Source organism: Acinonyx jubatus, chromosome B2 (assembly GCF_027475565.1).
Source record: "Acinonyx jubatus isolate Ajub_Pintada_27869175 chromosome B2, VMU_Ajub_asm_v1.0, whole genome shotgun sequence".
In the NCBI taxonomy this organism is placed as follows: domain Eukaryota; kingdom Metazoa; phylum Chordata; class Mammalia; order Carnivora; family Felidae; genus Acinonyx; species Acinonyx jubatus.
In genome coordinates this window covers 88,301,958-88,316,538 of record NC_069385.1, presented here as the reverse complement: position 1 = coordinate 88,316,538, position 14,581 = coordinate 88,301,958, and the positions used below count along the sequence as shown (strand labels likewise).

The window sequence follows — 14,581 nt, the reverse complement described above, 5'->3', positions numbered from 1 at the left end:
ATAATAACTGTTAAATGTTTGGCCTTTAAAGGCCTTTAACTTCAAGTTCCTTCCTAGAAAAAGTATAGATTTAATGAAAGCAAGAAAAGAAAAAAAAAGGAAAGAGGGAAGAAAGGAAGGAGGCATTGTGGAGACCACTGATAAATGCTGTTACGATTCAGGAAACAGGGGACAGAGCATTTCCTAAATTTCAAAATAAGTTTTCATTTCCTGTATTGTGTCCAGATTAAGGGCAGCTTGGATCTGAAACCACTTTTTAGTGGTTTCCATGATGTCTAACTCCCCTCAAGTAAGCTAAAAATGCTTGCAGTGAAAAACTGCTTAAATTAATAGTTTGGTTCACTGTGGGGTAATGCATATGGCATGTATTGGATTGTTGCCCTTTAAAGCTGTGTATTACATGGATTTTTGCCTAAATTTTTTCTTGAAACAGTTTTATCTCTTTGTTCTGACTTCGAAGGATTTGGTGAGAACTGAAGATCTTTAGGGCTATAAATGTGAATGTCAGATACAGGCAGTATCATGTATATGCACCACAGAGCAGTGGGAAGAAGAAAATATAGGACTGAGTTGACTAGGCCCTGAATTATCTGGTTTTCATTTGCCATTTATATCTTTCTTATAAAAGTAGACTGTAAAAGAAATAGATTTTAACTTGTATTTACCATACTATACAGAAAAAATTTATATGACACTTCCTATGTGCAGGGTACAAATAAATATATAAACACACTGAATCTCAAAAAACCCTATAAAACAGTATCATACCCATTTTACACAATAGAAAATGAAGTGCAAAGAAGTAAAAAAAAAACTTGTCCAATATCACTAAGCTAGTGAGGGTACAATGGGATTTGAACCTAGACAGACTACTACAGCCTGAATACTCTATTGCCTCCTAATATAGTATATTAAGAATCTGTATTTTTTAAATATTTAAATACAAAATTTGCATAATCAGTCAGTTTGAAGCCTTCACATTAGAATGATTTTAATTTGCTATGATGAACTAGGTAAAGTGATACCAAAGAACAGAGAAAAATGAAATTTTTATCGAGGGTTAAATAAGTCAGTATGGTAAGAATAAGCCTGCAAAGATATTTCAAATATATGTATTTTTGTTCATGTTTAATGTTTTTAATGTGCATATGAAACTCCTTTCAAGAAGCACCAACTTATTTCTGTAATGTGTTTTAGCTTTTAAGACGCAGCCATCTAAATGCATGGTGTTAGGGACGAGCGATGTCTGGCCTTGTGACTGAGGCCTCTGTCCCTGGGCTAACAGGGAGCTGAGGCATTTATGTCACCATGAGTATAAGGTGATGTTGAGGCATGGATCAGTGAACAGCAGGGCCACAGAGGCATACCAGTGGAACCCAAATGGAAAATAGAGCTTCAGTAATTCTGTACTGATTACTTGGTAGAAAAGAGTATACCTGGTGCCACATCTGATTTATGGAACAGATTGGACTTGTAATGAGAGTCCAGATATAACTGACCTTTTTCAAAGGAAGTTGTAACCTTTTATATATATATATATATATGCTTCATGTGTGGGCTCATGAATAAATTATCATGGATGTTTTTCGTTTTATTCTGGAGCTCATTCTTATGTTGAGATTTATTCAAACAGGTCCATAAGAATAGACAACCACAGAATCCAAAGTGTAGTTCATTTCATTCTTTTACTGTTATTTTCCTACTGAATTTTTTCTGTTAAAAAGAAAAAAAAAGGCATTGTGTTATATTGTGTATTTGTTCTCATGACAACAGTTCCAACAGGAAAAATATGCTTTGAATGAACTCATTTCCATGGTATTCTCAAAATGAAAATTTCAAACTGCTCAGATGTTGTCCTCAAAAAACTAACAAATAAAAAAATCTGCTGACCTCTGTAAGGAATAGGGCATAACCCGTGTTGGGCCACGTGCATATGAAATTAAGCTATATTGAACTTTAGAGTCCAAGTGTTTCTGGTATGCTGAAAGTCTGTTTCATTCAGCCAAAAAAATGGGTCATAACTATTAAATTGTTACAGTATTTTCTGGAATGAAATTTAGAAATTTATCATACCAGTATATCAAGAGAAGCTGATTTTCGTTGAGCAAAGTAGGTACTGAAAAAACTATTTTATATAACTCCATTTAGATGACTACATTAAACAAGTTATTTTTATAGATTCGATCACACACGTCATAACTAGAGTGTACCAATTGTCAAGCAAGTGAAATGTCCTTGTCTTCTGTCTCCACAACCATATTTTCTTAATCTGTTGGTTAAAGGGGAAAAAAAGCCTCATTGAGCAATAAACCTTTGGATATTTATTAATTGTGACTAATCTATGGCTTTCATCCAGTTTTTAAAAATCTTTGATCATCTCTTAAAATGGCCCACACAGTTTAAACCATCTTTCCTTATAGTTACCTTATCGTTAGTTCTATCCTGTAGTGAACTGTATAAGTAGTGAGGAAGGGTGATTGCATGGCTCCTTTTTGATCTGCACTCAGAAAAGCTCTCTTTGTTATCTATATACCCAAGCGAGCTGGCACAGAATATTCCTATAAAGTAGCATACATTAAGGCAGAAGCATTTGTGTTAAAAATTATCAGGTGGTGACAGTGGGAGAATTTATAGACAAACTAATTAACAATCTCAAGGCTTTCATGGGTGCTGACATTAATATTTAAATTATACATGAATATGCCAGGCACTGAATAATATGTTATGAAGCTGGAATTTTTGTTTGTATCCTAGATTCCCTGAAACTTCATATTTTAATTTGTTAAAGGTTCAGGACAGAGCATAAATTCCGCTTGTTAAATTTTAGTTTGGGATTTTTTGTTTGTTTAATTCAATTTCTTACAGGCTTTTGATGAAAAAAATATATATATACACATAATAAAATTATTGTGTGAAAAATGTCTGCCCTTTTCTTTAATATGATAAAGAAAAAACGTGAAAAATACTAGCCAACCACATTTGTGTTAAAGAACCAAAGTATAATGCTCAAAACATATTTTCAGTAAAAAACCTAGTTGCTCAGTAATCTAATATTTCATTGTTTTATCTTCCCATTTTTCTGGTAATTCACTTTTGTGGAAATTTCCAGGAAAAACTCATATTTAAACAAGTCATTTGTGGCCTGCAAAAAAGAAATTTAAACAAATACGTGCATTCTCTTTTACTATTTCATTGTCTACTAATTTCATCTGGAAGATATTTTTCTTTTGTTAATACCTTCATATCGGGAGACTCCAAATAAAAATCAACATATGAGTTTTTTATAGTTCTGATAACATTTGGAAAATGAACTTGCTCTAATGTTGTGGTTTATACAAAATGACTTAAGAATTGATCCTCAAGTAAGTGAAGGAGAAAGTCAATACTAATGGTAGTAGTGATATAGGAATGGATATATGGTGGATATAATTTGTGCACCACCAACTCTGGATTGCAAGGAATGTCCCATCATTTGTTTTTCTCAAAATTAAATGTCACCTGATTCCAGACTGAATCCCCTGGATTCCCTCTGAGTCCCCTGGAAAATCAGTCTACCATTATTATACTACTCTTCTCTTTCTCCCAGCCTGCCCTCCTGTTGATCTGAGTCTCTAAAGGTCTCAGGGATCTACTGAGGACACATGGGGACTTCTACTGGTATTGACTTCACTTTGGCTACCAGAGATAAGTAGCAGTGCCTCTACTACTTCTTTTGCCCTCTGGGCACGGACATCCTTCCAGTGCTTGATTTGGACACACCGACGTACCATGCAGCCCTTTCCCTGACTTCTTGCCCTCTTCTAGCAGTGTTGTGAGCCAGTACGCCTTAAGCCTATGAAACCCTCTGCCTCCTTCTTATTCTTGAGGAATCTCTCTTACTGTATAGTCCAGGCTCAGTGTCATCACTTTCTCTTATCCCTGCCCTCATTCCCAGACTCATTTTACTAGACCTACTATTCTTTCTCAGTGAGTTTAGACTTTTATAAAAGAAAAATTATTTAATATGCAAAACAACCCTTATGGTAGAGGTATTTTATGGGTGAGAAAACTGAGGATGGGAGAACAAGACAGGTTGAGTAACATGTCCAAGATCACCCAGCTGGTTGGTGGCAGAACTATGATTTGGACACAGTCCAGCACTAGGGAGATCTGGTGACCTTGTTGAATGGAGAAAGAAAAAATACAAGAACAAGAAATAAATCAACATCTCAGCAAATTATTGTGTTTTATCAGGATTCCTCAACCTCAACACTAGTGACACTTTGGGTTGGATAATTCTTTTTTGTGCAAGACTCTTCTATGGCACTGTAGGATGTTTATCAACATTGTTAGTCTATACCCACTAAACGCCAGTAACACCTTAATCGTGACAATAAAAAGGATCTCTAGTCATTGCCAAATGTTCCCTGGGAGGCAAAATCACCCTCAATTGAGAACCACTGCTCTAGATGTATGCATATACAATTAATTATGACATCAATATACACTTCCATGTGTTGACTATGGGTCAATTTAGTATAATATCCTTTTAATCTCTAATTGCAAGCCTATCATGATAAGGTGTTGTTAGGGTAAAACAGGTCACCCCAGGATACTAGTTTGTTGTAACACTGTGAATTTCCATCTTCTAGCTCTCAGATCTGCATATCTGTTCTATGCCACAGCTACTAAATAATCTAAGGTTGGCTTTATCTTTCATGAGCCTCCCAACCTATGCTGGTTTTCCTTGCAACATTGTAGATTGGTTTGCAGAAAATTATGTACCTCATATACTTTTTATTTCCTGACTAAAAAGTTGATTTTTCCTAGTTGCTAGATATACTATAGGATTAATTAATAAATACAGAATGAGGGGCGCCTGGGTGGCTCAGTCAGTTAAGCATCCGACTCTTGATTTCAGCTCAGGTCACGATCTTGTGGCTCGGTTCAGTTCATAGGATCGGGCTTAGCATGGGGCTCTGCACTGACAGTGTGAAGCCTGCTTGGGATTCTCTTTCCCTCTCTCTCTCTGCCTTTTCCCCACTCATGGGCATACTCTCCCTCCCTCTCTTTGAACATAAATAAATACGCTTAAAATAAACAAACAGAAATAAGTGACCTTCATCTAGAAAGTATGGAAATAGTCATATTAAAAAAGTAAACACAGATTATCATGATCCCATTAAGAAATGTACTTTTCCAAAAGCTTTTTTTTTCTTGATCAGACTACCTAAACCAAAGACATCTGCAAAAGTTCAATATTGTGTCAAAAAACAATAATGACCTAAGAATATGACTTTTAAATAATGGTCAAAGTTGATAATTTGTTACTTTTTAAACATTTTTAAACATTTTTTACATTCACATTTTTACATTTTTTTAAGTTTATTTACTTAGAGAGAGCATGCTGCAGGTACATGAGTGGGGGAGGGGCAGAGAGAGAGAGAGAGAGAGAGAGAGAGAGGACCCCAATCAGGCTCCACACTGCCCATTGCAGGGCTCAAACCCACAAACTGTGAGATCATGACCTGAGCCTAAATCATTTAACTGGACGCTTAACTGACTGAGCCACCCAGGTGCCCTGTCACCTTTTTACATTTTTTACACTATTTTACCACTATTGCTATTACTTGACTGAGGTATCCCTGTCCAGCCATGCACTTCCAAACATGGTTGTAAAGAAGTATAAATGACGTTTGACAAATGGTGGTGCGTAGCCTGACAGGCCTAGATTGAAGTTGTAGTTCTGCCACATACTACTTGTATCAGGTCTTATTTTTTTTGTCCTAACCAACACTAAAAAGGTGAGAAAATGTGTTTTTTGTTCCTCCTCCCCACCAAGAGAACACATATCACATTTTGAAGAGTATCCAAGTGAGTAAAAGTTTTTGTTCCCCAGTCAACTTATTTCAGTTATCCTCACTGGTCAGAGCCATTTGTTTGCCAGGAGAATTCAATGGATTCAGCAGTTTTCCAGAGGCTTTAGTAGTATTCTATATTGTAAAGTGAGAAAAGACACTTTCCTTGAGGGACTTATATTGTAAAGGGCTGTGCTTCTGGGATAGGATTCATCATGAGTTGTTCATTCCTGCCTGCACTATTTGGTTGTGTAGAGATGACCAGGGTGCTAGTGGCCATGTGAAAGACAAACCAGATGTCTAAATAACTGAAGGCAGATCACCTCAGGACTTAAATATGCTTAGAGTCTTCCACTAGGGGAGCGTCACAATGTAGCTGTGGATTCTGCACAAATTCAGTATGGAAAACTCCCTATCAGAAAAAAACAAAATGGAAGTAATTTTGATCCAATCACATTAGCTCACTTGAACAAAGTCCAGCCCACTTCTCTAGGCTTTCAAAATTTGTATCACTTCATCAAGGATCTTCACGCCACTATTATACATAAATCTGTTCAATAATTATCCTCATCAAAGAATTTCTAAATAAATCTCTGATGTTCTTTCTAAATAGCAAAACAATGGAGGCTATGACTAATCTTGGTTAACCTTCTGTAAGAAAATTGCATGGTGTGTGTAAGTGTGCTTTTCTTATTGATTAGACTTTTTTAAGGAGCAAAAACCTTAAATACATTCCTGCCATATAAGCCACAGATTCTAAAATCCAGGTTTCCTAAAATCGATATTTCTTTTTTAGTACAATTGAATGTATATATAAAGATCAGTTTCAAACATACATTGCTGTAAGAAAGTCATTTGTTTAATAACTACTTATTGTTTTTAGTATGTGCCAAACATTTTACAAGGCTTTGGGAATAAAAAGGTTTTTGTTTCTTATACTCCCTCTTAGATTGCAGCTTTTTCATTGTGAGAAATCAACCAAGAGTAGGTGGATTATTAACAGTCACAAAATACACTAATACTTATTTATTGTTTTTTTTTAATATCACTGAGCTAAAAAGTGACAGCCAAGGAAGAAAGAGCTATCTCAATTAGTAAGTTGGAGTAAGTTGGATAAGGATTGGCAATTCTAGCTTCAGGTCACCTTATTTTGCCACTTCTCTGGTAGAATTTTAGTTAAATAAGAGAAATGATGATTATTGCACATACTGCACTTGTCACACGGCATCTATTGAGTAGAATGTCCATTCCTAATATTCATCTTCACCATCATCTTGAGTCCTCAATCTATATATCTTCCCGCCCTTTTTAGAGTCTTCCCCCCATCTCTCCGGCACACTTTTCCTGACTTGTTCACTTTTTTCTGCGTTGCTAGACAATTCAACGTTGGAAGGTTCTGATGCTGCTGCTCTCACAGAGGTCTGTGCAGGATGGTTCCTAAATAAGAAGTTGCTAATCAATCTCTAGATGGCAAGGAATGGATAAAGGACTGTCCCCAACAATGTCAAAAAGTCTCCACTGAAAGAATGTACCATGGATGTAGTTGGTTTTCCTGCTGATAACAGTACCATGGATACACTTGGGGAAAGTTCCAAATCCAGTCATTTCTTTTTATAATCTTTGGTAAATTCCCTCCTGTAAAAGATGGTTGCTAGTGAAAAATTAACTCCTTTTAGGAGGGACTATAAATGTTAACCTTGGCCAAGAGACTTCTTCTAAACACTGCAATCTCTCCATCCTTGAGATTAAGTACAGAAAAATGGCTATTTACCTAAGCTACTAGATCAACATGGTCTAGGCAAGTGTATGGTATTTAAAATCAAATGAACTTGAGTTCTAGCATCAGTTTCATCTGTAACTGGTAAGCTTCTTGTTTTCTTGAATTTTATCTCTGAAATTAGGATAATAATGACTCTACAGTGGATTTGGGGGAGATATAATCCAAGTATCATATGCAGACAGCTAACCACTTCAAGCTTACAGTGTTGAGATGAGAAAGACATACACTAAACAAGTTGTGTGTGTGTGTGTGTGTGTGTGTGTGTGTGTGTGTGTGTAATGTCAAATTGTGGTAAGGGCTAGGATAGTAAATAACAAGATGCTATAAGAGAGAAGAGTGGAGTAGAGGTCAAAATTAGTTTGGCAAATCCAAGAAGGCCTTTTTAAGGAAATAAAATCAAACTGAGGTCTGAATGACAGATAAGAATCATCCTGGAAGAAACTTGGAGGAATCCTGGAAGGCCTGCAGACAGGTGCCCTCAAGGGTTTGAAATGCCGGTGGTGTGGTAGGGATGGGGGATGATGGGAAATAAATTGTGCCTCATTTTAAGACCAATTATATAACTTATATTTTGAGCTGGGAAACCCAATGAAGAGTAAATGTGGTGGGGAGGGGACTTTACTGATTATTATGGAGGAAGAGTAAGCTAAACAGGGACTGTCTTGGGCACACAGGACTGCTCGGGTACCTTACTGTTTGGCCATGTCAGAGAGCTTGGATTTTGTTCCAGTGCAATGGAGGCCACTGGTGGCATTCAGTTTGAGGGTGACATTTTCTGATTTATATTTTAATATAAACAACCCACTGTAGTGGCCCCTAAGACCACTGTGATTGTCATATTTCTCTTAGTATAAATAAAACAAAGTCAGTTTAATGACATATTTTAGCTAAGGCTGGATTTCTTTTGAAATTATATATCATTAATGAAATAAATGGGGAAGAGGAAGTATCTCTTGTACATTGAAGAAGGATGTAGAAATTCTTTTACTGTTGTTTAGTATTTGAATATGCTTCCAAAATCACTAGCAGTGAGAGTTATAAAGCCAATACTGTCTGCCAGCTTTATCCATCTTGGCCCCTCATTTTCCTTGTTCCTTTATACCTCAATATGTGGTTGTACTAGGCCTCATGTAACTCAACAAAAGTAAATAATAATAATAAGTAATATTGATTATTAGAAATCATGCTATGAGCCTCACATTCACTGTCTTATTTAATTCTCAAATTAGGTAGGTACTATTTGCCGCATTTTATAGGTGAGAAAATAGAGCTTTATAGGGGTTAGGTGACTTGTCCAACTTTACATAAGTAACAAGTGAAGAGTTGAAATTCATCCCTGGTTATCTGATAGCAGAGTCCCTGTTCCAACTCTACACTGGGGGTGGCAGGTCAGTGACTATTCAGAACTCTGTTTTGGTGATTCAGTGGGGGTGAAAGGGATAAGATTAACTACCATTTTCTGGACTTAGTGTAGCAAGTCTAGTTTCTAAGGCCAGTTGATGTGTAAACAGTGTTATGAGAGCTTTCGCTACCCTAAGGTATCATTGTCACTATTGTTAATAGCCAATAGCCATAATATTTTCAAAATAGAAATGACTCAGCGATACCAGGAGTGCCTTCTTTTTTTTCTTTAACCAGATGAATCATTGCTATATTTTTGAATCTGTAGTACAAAGCCTGGAATGTTCCCACACTTAATATAAGATTAAAATATCCCATGTATTGAGTTAAAGATGGAAGAAGGCCATATTTTGGACATAAAATCCCTAACAGTAGTGGGCAATTATGATTGCCTAGTCACTCTTACTTTGCTGAAAAAAGAATTTAAAACAGGTATCATCATTTAGATATGAAATTGCTGTAGAAAACAGATCTTGCTATAAAGTCTAAAAGTCTCTTGTGTAGATGAAATCTCATTGATTGTTGTAAAATTTATTTTGATAATGACTATGTAATCAAGTCTTTAACATTTCTCCTGAAACCTGTGTCATCCTTTTCTTTTCCCTTTTTCTGATTAAAATGGTAGCAGATAAGAAATTATTTTTAAAATTAACAATAATTTTAAGAACCCATTTATTTTGTATAATAACACAAAGCCCATCAAAAATGATAAAGTATAAACAATTAGTACATAATTTCTAGACTGTTAATAGTACCAAGGGTATATAAAGGGAGCAGGAAAATTAACAACCTTCGGAATATTGATATTTGTTATCTTCGGTTTACATATGGCGAACATTTTGAAATCTCATTCTTCAGATTCTCAGTGGAATATGCATGATTAGACTTCCTATTTGTGGAAATGTTCAACTACACAAAAGTAGAACACATGTAGGAAAAGTTTTTTTGAAAAAATAAAACATTTATCATTATTCAGAATATCAAGTTGATTTTTTTTTCTGATTTAGTTTTTAATGAGACAATGATATGGTATAAAGATGTTTTTTTTATGAATATATAGGATGCTCCTCACATAGAAATGTTATGAGAATCATATCTTGTTTGAGCACATCAGAATCATTTAGGGATCTTCGAATAGACTGAGGTTGAAATATATTAAGTGGTGTTTTGCTGCTCTGCATATATTTCCATGCCTCCTGGGAAGAATCACACAGCTGTCCTTAGGAAAACTCATTCTTCCATATAAAGCCATGTGTTTTGTGTAAATTTGACCTCATTCCTACCAAAGCAATGGGATATGTGACTGACCTAAATCATGGCTACTGAATAGGTTTGGGGTAGACATATGATCTAAGGCTGTCCAATAAAACCACACTACATGGCTTTTCCTAGAATAACAAATCTCCCTTTTTTTGTGGCTTGAATAAAATAATACATAGCCCTAGTCTCTGCCTGTAGCCATCTTATAACCTTGGGGAGCTAGCATTAATATAAAACTATCATGTAGGGAACCAACATGGAAAACAGGAAAAATAAAAGCATATCGTTGGTGTTGTGGAGCTTCTGACTCAAGTCACATCCTAACTTAGCCCTAACTCAACATGTTTGTCTAATTGCTTAGTCAGTTTAAGTTGAGTTTTCAGTGACATGAAAGCAAGGAAATTGTAATTGTTGCAATAAACTCCTTTTTAATGAAAAATGTCATTTCAGTTCAGACATGTGAAAAGCAGAAGAAACAAAACAATTTAGCACTTATGAATCATTGGGTTCAAAAGCCCTTCTATGGTGATATTAATAGAAAGTATGAAAGAATTATTTTCCAGTTGAGTGGCATATTTGGTATGTTGAGGTACGGGTCATTTTCAGTAGACATGAAGTCATCAGTTATAGTTCTAATGGTTTGGAATCCTTTCCTGGGCAGAAATTATGCAGTCATTTGGGGCCAAGAATCTCTTGATTGCAAATGGAATCTGTGATATTTAGGGAATACGGTAAGCCACTATAACAAACAGACCTAAAAATCCAGGGGTTCAAACAAGGAAGAAGTTTCTTTTTATCTTAATAGTTCATGGGTGGGCGGACAGACCAAGAAAGGTAGGTGGTCATCTGAGTACCTCCTGACCCATTTGGCTGATGGTACTACTTTATGATCCTTTGCTTTCATCTGTGGATCAAAGGCAGATGAACCACCAGTAACTTTTTCCCAGACAGCAAAAATGGGAAAATAGTTGGAGGGTAAACATTTTCCATTATAAAATGTGATTTGGTGTGTGTTCATATTGCTTCCACTCAAATCCCATGGACCAAAACTTAGTCAAAACCACATATCCTACAAGGTTTCAATAAAAGTGGAAGAAATGTAGTCTCTAAAACTCTTTAGGATGCTATAGAGATAAGAGCGTTGGGGAAAATTTAAGCATGCACTACAAGCATATTTCTCCATATTCTCCTTATACATATATGTATCTATATACGCATATCTACATGTACATTATACTATGTATGTTTTACACATAACATACACATGCACACATGCGCATATGCATCCCTTCGAGTTATTCTCCAGAGAAATATTATTTCTAATTCTTATGTGACTTAACAAATTATAGAAATTCAAGTTTAAAAAATAGTTATAATTACTAACCACAATAGAATGCTTAATTTCAGTTCCTTTATAATTGTAAGTAAATTAAGTGAGAAAGTAAATTTTCATTTCAAAAGATTGTAAATATTTATATGAAATGACTAAATATATTAACATCTTACCTAAATTCAGAAATTTATATTATTTGTTACATTTTCCTGGCATGAAAATATGAGGGATAAACTTATGTGATTGAGACAATTAGTCAATTATTTTGCCTCTGGGAAGTGATTTATTCAAATAAATATGTTGTGAACAGCAGTGGGCATTATTTTTATCCTTATGACGTTTCCTAATAATGTTTTTTGCAGTATCAAATAATTGAATGACTATTACTTTAGTTCTGATTTAGACATTAATCATATCACCTGAATCAACCTGTGTGGTGAGTTTATACAGCCTGAGGGCTCTCTTTCAAGTGCATATTAAAACAGATTTGCATGACTTGATCTCTTGTCTCCCAGTGTAATACTAGTGTACAAGCCGTGTAGAATATCATTTGGGGAGGAAGATTGGAGTGTCACCATAGCATTTCAGCATGGCTTCCGTCTTATTTTTTTAAAGCCACTACTCCCTGAGTAATCACCGTGTCCTAACCTAACTGCTTCACTTTTGATCCTTAGAACAGTGGTTAGGTAAGTGCTATTATCACCGTTTTACAGATAGGAAGCCTGCAGTACAGAGAGAGCCTTTTTTTTTTATCTCTATTGAGGAAATAACTACAGGTCCTGATGGAGTAGCAAGGAGAGGATTGACTGGGAGGAGCTGTGAGGAGCTGCTCAGGAAAAGGCAGAATTGGGTCTTAGGCACTGCTGCTGAGACAGCTCCTGGCAGTTCCCAGAGGAAGCCTGATCTCGTGGGATCTCGGGAATGCTACAGGAATAGCAGGGGAGTCCTGGGATGAGAAACACCTGGGTTTCCCAGGTGCCAAAGATTCCTCCACCCACATTCTCATCCTTCATAAGGAGTCTGCCTCATGCCATCTAGCTAGCAAAACGCAGTCCTCACGAATGAAGTTTGGGAATTCAGGTAAGAGTTGATGTTTCAGTCTTTTTTTTTTTCCCTTAGCAACTTTCAAATGCGCAATTACCAAATAGAGTCACTATGTTCTACATTACATCCCATGACTTATTTTACAATTGGAAGTTTGTACATTTTGACCCCCTTCGCCCATTTAGCCCACCCCACATCCCCACCTATAGCAACCACCAGTCTGTTGTCTATATCTGTGAGTTCATTTTTGTTTGTTTTAGATTCCTAAGTTAGATCATTTGGTATTTGTCTTCCTCTGACTTATTTCACTTAAAATAATGCCTTACAAGTTCTCTGTATGTTTGTGAATGGCAAGATTTCATTCTTTTATGGCTAAAAAAAAAAAAAACCATTCCATTGTGTGTGGTGGGTGGGGATATCTTCTTTATCCATTCATCCATTGATGGACACTTAGGTTGTTTCCATATGTTGGCTATTGTGAATAACACTGCAGTTAATGTGGGGGAACATACATCTTTTTGAGTTAGTACTTTGATTTTCTTCAGATAATTATCCAAATTGGAATTGCTGGATCATGTGGTAGTTGTGTTTTTCAGTTTTGAGGGGAGCCTCCACTGTATTCTATAGTGGTTGTACCAATTTACGTTCCCACCGACAATGCCCAAAAGTTGCCTTTTCTCCACATTTTACCAACACTTTTTACTTCTTGTCTTTTTTTTCTCATTCTAGTAGGTGTGAGGTGATATCTCATTGTGGTTTTGATTTGCATGTGGGTTTGATTTGCATGTGGGTTTGATTTGCATGTGGGTTTGATTTGCATGTGGGTTTGATTTGCATGTGGTTTTGATTTACATTTCCCTGATGACTAATGGTTATGAGTATCTTTTCATGTACCTGTTGGCCATCTGTATATCTTCTTTGCTTCAGATCCTCTGTGCATTTTTTATTTTTTTATTTTTTCTCTCTGCATTTTTTAAAATAAGATTTGTGTGTGTGTTATTGAGTTGTATGCTTTCTTTATATATTTTGCATATTAACTCCTTATCAGATATTTGATTTGCAAATATTTTTCACACATTCCATATATTGCCTATCCATTTTGTTGAAGGTTCCCTTTACTGTACTGCAACTTTTTAGTTTGATGTAGTCCCACTTGTTTAGTTTGCTTCGGTTTTCTTTGCTTTTAGTTACAGATCCAAAAATTATTGCCGAGACCTATGTCAAGGAGCTTAATGCCTGTGTTTTCTCCTAGGAGTTTTATGGTTTCAGATCTTATATTCAAGTCTTTTTAACCCATTTTGAGTTTATTTTTTGTTTATGGTAAGGTAATGGTCCAGTTTCATTCTTTTCCATATGGTTGTCCAGTTTTCCCAATGCCATTCATTGAACAGACTGTCTTCCCCATCATGTATCCTTAGCTCCTTTGTTGTAAATTAATTAACCATATATGTGTGGATTTATTTCTGGCCTCTCCATTCTATTCCATTAAGTATACATTCCATATGTATCTGCTTTTATGCCAACACCATATTCTTTTGAATTTGGGTAAGGGGGTAGTTCTCAGTATCCAGGTTAAGAGTTAATTTGCAATTTTGAGTCCAAAATCCATATAGCAGGCCATCAGGTTGGACTCTTGGCCAGGATTTCTGTGTTTCAATCTTGAAGCAGAATTCCTTGTTCACCAGGAAACCTCAGCTTTCTTTCTTAAGGCCTTTAGCCTAATGAATGAGGACCACCCACATTATGGAGGGCAACCTGCTTAAAGACAGCTGGTGGTAATATTAATCAAATCTACAAAACACTCTCACAGCAACATCTAGACTAGTAATTGACCAAACAACTGGGGACCATAGCCTAGCTGGGCTGACACATAAAATTAGCTATCATGGTTAGTTTTAAAATAACCCCTCACACACACCTACTTTC

The 14,581-nt window shown here is 35.9% G+C and overlaps 1 protein-coding gene across 5 annotated transcripts in view; it reads left to right on the top strand.

Moving 5' to 3' along the window:
* Positions 1-14,581, top strand: part of ADGRB3 (adhesion G protein-coupled receptor B3) — a 727,056-nt gene that overhangs the window by 460,313 nt on the left and 252,162 nt on the right. The gene's annotated exons all lie outside the window — the stretch shown is intronic.